This window comes from Ammospiza nelsoni, chromosome 1 (genome assembly GCF_027579445.1).
Source record: "Ammospiza nelsoni isolate bAmmNel1 chromosome 1, bAmmNel1.pri, whole genome shotgun sequence".
In the NCBI taxonomy this organism is placed as follows: Eukaryota; Metazoa; Chordata; class Aves; order Passeriformes; family Passerellidae; genus Ammospiza; species Ammospiza nelsoni.
In genome coordinates, this window is record NC_080633.1 from 141,618,411 (window position 1) to 141,624,410 (window position 6,000).

Here is a 6,000-nt window from a genome sequence, read left to right on the forward strand (position 1 = left end):
ATATCTGTTTCCTTCTAAGCCATAGCTCATGTTGTGTGTCAGGGCAAGTGGGATAACGTAGGTCGGGAAGTTAGCTTTGCCTACCGGGAAGGAATTAAAAGTAGGAGGATATGATTAATGCCAATCCACACAGTGCTATAGAAACCAGATGTAGATGTGTTTCATTAGAAGTATATCACATCTATATATATATGTTATGTTATGTCTACATGGTTACCATTATCAAACAATCCTGGCTCCTAATTGTGATTTACACTCACAAGCAGTGAGGAGAAGGGAGTTCTTGGCTGTCACTGTCCACTGGCATAGACTGTCACCAACCATAAAGAATAATAATAATGAACTAACCTGACTTAATCTTCTAATGAGGCAATGGGTTTGTTAGAGAGAGGTCAGACAAAATATGTTTTGGGGGAGATTAACACAGACCATGGTTGAATAAATTGGTTACTGCAGAGTAAATTAGTGGATGAATTGATGGCATGTAAGCCACTCTTCAGGAGCTATTGAGTACTCACTTTTACCCTGAGGGAATGGCTCCATGTGCATTTTTCCTCTCTCTTCTTTCCTTTAAATATCTGAATACTCACCCCCAGCACACACACGTGCTTGGGCCAGCAGAGTTTGCAGTGCATCTCTCACCCCTGCAGTGACCTGTGCTGCAGGCAGCTGCAGAGCTCGATGGCCATTTCCTACGTGCCTGTGTGAGCTGGCCACGGAGGGAACGGGGCTGCTCTGCAGTGGGAACGAGCAGGCAGTGCTGGCTGCCAGCAGGACTGCCCTCAGCAGCCTCTTCAGGAGTTGCCAGGAACACAGGACAGGTGTGGTCCCCCAGCAGTGGCTGCTGAGGGCTGAGCCCACTGGGCTGAAGGCTCTTATCTTGCATTGTCTCTAAGGTAAGGATTTACACACACCCTTTTACTGCAGATCAGCTATTGTGTAGGGCTTATCAAAAAGAAAAGCAAGAAGCAGACTCTTTGCAATGCATAGTTGTCTTCAGGTAAGAAAATTAGAGAAAATAAGGATCTTTGTCATGTAACAATGAAAAGCTAAAACTGGAAGGTAGATGTATTCATGCTAGACAGAAGGCACATTTTACAGCAATCTTTCTTTAAAGTTATCTGAACGATGAAGGGGAGTGGTGGATTCCTGTGTTTTAAAACCTCTGGATGCTTTTTTGGAAGCTACATTTTAGTTCAGTGAAAATTATTGGGCCCACTACAAGAATAACTGAATGGATTTCCATAACAGGCGGCTCAGACAAAGTGATCTAGCGGTTCCTTCCACCTCTAAACTCCATGCAGCTATCAACAACCAGACTGACATGTCAGGTGTGTTCCACACCTCTTTTCACATGTAGCAAATTCTGCTGGAAGTGAGAGAGTTACAGAAAGCCACCTCCCACATGGGTGTAAGTGAAAGCAGAATCATGCCCTAAATTATCATTTTATGGTAACTGAGAGTCCACTTGCAGATTTTAATATAAATATCATGGACACTTTAAGGCTTATGAAGACTGGGTGTAGACAGACCAAACATTCTGTGGTTGTTTTCACCATATATAGAGCCATTTTAGAGGCTTTCAGTGTTCTGGGAATTTAAATCCAGGGTTATTTATATGCAAAGATTTACAGGGTCCAGCAAAAACCATTAGTCTTTAAAATTAAATAGCTCTTGCAAAATTGAAACTTTCCAACAATTTCTTTTTAATATAACAGGGAAAACGATGACTTGAAGAAAGTTAGAAGTTAATAGCAGGCAGGTTCAGACTAGAAACAAGTCATGCACATTTGGATGTGTCCAGAACTCTTGGCTAGAATGGACTGTGACTGTTAGCAAAAATGCCTGTCAGGATGGTTTGAAGTAATGGGTTTTAATGTGCAACCAGCATGGAGCAGAAGGAAAAGCAGGTCAGTTAGAGGTTTCTTTTGTAAAGTCTAATTTAAGAGAAATGACTTAATCACATGCCTATAGTCTAACGTGACAGTAGTGAGAGTCCAATTTAGAGTGTCTCAGTGTTAAAGTAGAAACATTATATTCTGCAGGATGCACAGATAACACCACATGAAACAAAGGGCACATGCAGATAAAGGCAGATCTATACACAATGGCTCTGCTGGTGAATTGGACTGACCAGAGCCAGGCAGCTCTAGCTTGGCACATGTTCATCCACACAATTTCACTGCTGCCAAGCTCCTGGCAGAGCTGACCCTGACCAGTCTGGAGACTCTGACTATCCCTGAAGGGGACCACGTCTCCCCTGGAAGAATGGCTGGGCTCTCATCTCCAGTGAGCTTCTCACAGGATGGGGAAATACTCCTCTACATTCCCAGACACCTTCAGATGGAGAAACTGGAATGAGTTTAACACATGCCAGCATAGTGGTTTTTAGAAGCCTCCATGACTGGTTGGAGGCAGTTGCCTTTATGAATCTCCCTTCTTCCTGGGCAGAGCACTGGAGTGGTGCAGCCAGTCACAGCCTGCTGGCAGGTTTGCCCTGGTCTCTGACAGCCTGGTGGGTGCAGGTGTCCTCCCAGCAGTGATGCCAACAGAGGCAGTGCAATTCCCATCCACCACGTGGGAACAAAGACACAGGGACCTCTAAAGGGCGTGGTTTTTATAATGACAACAACAATAATAAAATTTAAATATAACTGACATTAAATACAAATTTTAATTGACTTTAAATTTCCTTTGGAAAGAAATTTTCATTAACTCAAATAAAAAAAGAGCGAGTGAGGCTTTCCTAGAGTGTGTGAGATTTAGGCAGGGAGGTAGGACACCCCTTTTGTTCATTTTTAGGCTGCTCTTTTATCTGTTGCTGGTGCTTACCAAACAGTTCAATCAAAGTTGCCACTTAACCTAAATAATTACATGGTCTCTTGGTTACTTCCCACAAACACATATTGCAGATCAGTGTTAGGAAGGTGAATATGACTAAATTGATAGGCCCACCCTACCATCACCAGCTCCAAGAGAGATGGGTCACATCCTGCAGGCATCAGAGTACAACTGCCCCAGGAGACCTCAAGGAATGCAGCTGCACTCACACAAGTTAGAGGCCCATTTTTTGTCCATGTTATATGAGAATTCACCAGAAATCAGAGGACGTATCTCTTATTCCTTTTTCTGGAAATCCCTCATCAGAGCATCAGCTCTCAGTTAATGACACATTTTTCTTCAAAAGTAGCTAAAAATCAAGAGTGAAACCAACACTTGTGTGGTGCTGTGCACCTCCAAGCTGGCTGAGCAGCATGGCTGTGTGGAAATTTGGCTGTGACATACAGTTTACCAAGGATCTCAAGATGGGACCCAGCAATTTTATGACAACACTAGCAATCAATTCCTGCCCCAGGAATCCGGATTTTTTTCCAGTCCAAATTCTTTCTTGCCTGGCATATACACTTGGGCTTTAGGAAGGGTGCAGGTTCTATTTTGTGAAGTTCTGTGTCCTTCATGGATTTTCTTGGCATGTGGTCTGGGTTGAATATTGGCTTGCAGCATCCAACAGCTGAGCTGTTTGGGTTATTACATGGTCAGGCACTCAGTAGCTGAAGATTTTTGTTCCATGTTACCCAAACATCCAGAATGTGTGAAAATGTCTGGCAGTGCTGCTTTGTGGAGCAGGAAATGAACCTGAAAAGAGCAGGGCTGCTTACAAATAACAAGTATCAGAGAGTACTAATGATCTCCAGCAGCTTCCACACAAAGCAGGTGAGATCTCGTCACAGGCAAACACTTTTCTTGCTTTCCACTACAATTTGATTTGCACAGGCAACATCCCTTTGACAAAGCTACTTTTGAATGTATGTGCTGATAACAAAGCAAACATGAGAGCAGTGACAGTCTGCAGACCCTGCTGATTCCTGGCTCTTCTGATCTTTCACTGAAAATGTTTTCTCTTCTGATTATGAGGGCAGATTTCAAAGACACAGCCTTATGCCTGTTGTCAGACTGAAGCCTTGATGATGAGGTCTTTCCCTGACCAAAGCCACAGGACTAGGTGACACATCAGAGCTACCAGTGAGTTGAGAGAGACCTATCTGGGAGTATTAATGTGCCCTGATGTAGAGTTCAGCTTTTCCTGCTGCTGCTTGCTGTGCTCTGAAGTGACATCAGCTCTCTGGCCTTTGTGGGGTGAAGTCTTTCTGCTGCTGGGAAGTGGAACTGTCCAGGTAGATACCAGGGTGGAAGCAATGCCATGAGAAGATGTGAACTTCCATGTGCATCTGTCAGGGAGAGCTGTGACCCTTGCTACCCACTGTCCCCAGTGCAGCCTTCAGGCAGCCACTGTGCCTCTGACCCCCAGGCAGGGAACAGCCCCCCGGCAGGAGGGGAGTGGTGTAAGGACTGAATGGTTTTTCCAAGATCTTTCTAGAAAGTCTGCACCTTCCTGAAGTAATTAAGAGCTGTTGTGTTATGATGTGGACTGACTCTTAAAGGAGTTGAGAGGCTAAAGAGACATCCTCCCATTGCATCTTCCTGTGCTCCAGTGAGTGGATTTTCCTCACTGTGGCTGGAGGACACATTGATCTGGCTATTAAAGTGACTCTGTGCTCCTGTCATGTGCCTTTTTCTAGATGTTAAACACAGCTTACACTACTGATTTTGTTACACAATGGATTGTGCAGGCAAACACACAATTTAGCATAATAAATAATCATTTAGGTTGGAAAAGATCTCTAAGCCCAACTGTTAACCCAGCACTGCCAAGTCCACCATTAAATCATTATTTAAACAGTGATTTTGCAAACCCTCATATTCTGTGACCAGTGGTAAAAGATGCCATTGTCTATCAGCTACCTGTCTGAAACTCTGTGTCCTTCTGGACTTGATACTTAAAAAGTCTCTTGTGTGAAAGTATCTTCTGGAGAGGCCCATGTCCTCCCATAACATTTAATGTCACCTGCAGAGGTTTTAGCTTTCTGAGGTCAAGAAAGATTTTTGTTGTCATTGTTTTGTTGTTTTGTTTTGTTTGTTTTGTTTTTGTTCTTTTAATATGCTCATCTGACAGCAGGTCAGACTGTCCCAAGCCAGGGAGGATGAGCTTAAGGCTCTAGTCTGGTCATGAGAACACAAACCTTAACATGACCCTTCAGAACCAGTGGATAGACTCTAATTAATTTCATTTACTAGAATAAACACAGACATGATAACATATTAGGCATATGATTGCTGGGAATTATGTTACAGCAGCTTAAGATCTTGCAACTTATCACTTGACCCTATCAAACACATTTATTCAGGCCATGCTAATCTATTTTTGTGCAAATGCCTTAGCAATTTTGGTGTGTGGTTTTTTTTGGTTTTTTTTGCAATGGGTTTGAGCTTATCATATTCTGTGACTCAGATGAGTATGCACCATAAATTCCAGCATGCACAATCCTACATGCTTGAAGCAAACAGATACAGCAGACACGAGCCCCTTTAACATAGATGCAGTAAGGTCTCAGTCCCTCTGCTAGTCCTGCAAGAGTCACCAAGCCTTAACAGGCTCATTTCTCTCACTCTCTGCTCTCTAATCCACAGTACTGATGGATTTGTTCTGCATATTTCAAGAAATATTTAAGTATATCCATGACTTCAATACTAAAATCAAAGGTATAGATGTATAAAGAAGGACAGTTAAAATCTCTTCACAAAAATCTCTGGATTTTGTAGGTTGCTCAGTTCTTCAGGTTACTGTCCTGCTGATTGCCTTTCATTAAAACACCCTGGCAGCAAAGTGCCACTAAAAAGATCTTTGCCACTTCCTATGAAGCTATCATTGAATGGGCAGTTACATTGGAAAATGAGAGCACAGCATGATCCCTTGATGGGCTCACCTAGGGATATTCTCAAAGGATTTTTCTTCTCACATTTTCTGAAGATTAGTATTAACTGATATCAATAATTATTAACGATGAATTCAATGAACACACTTTTGAAAGAAAAGCACAAGATGTGTAGCTACAGCAATGGCACAGGGCACAGATTTCACACCATTGGTCTGCAGATGGT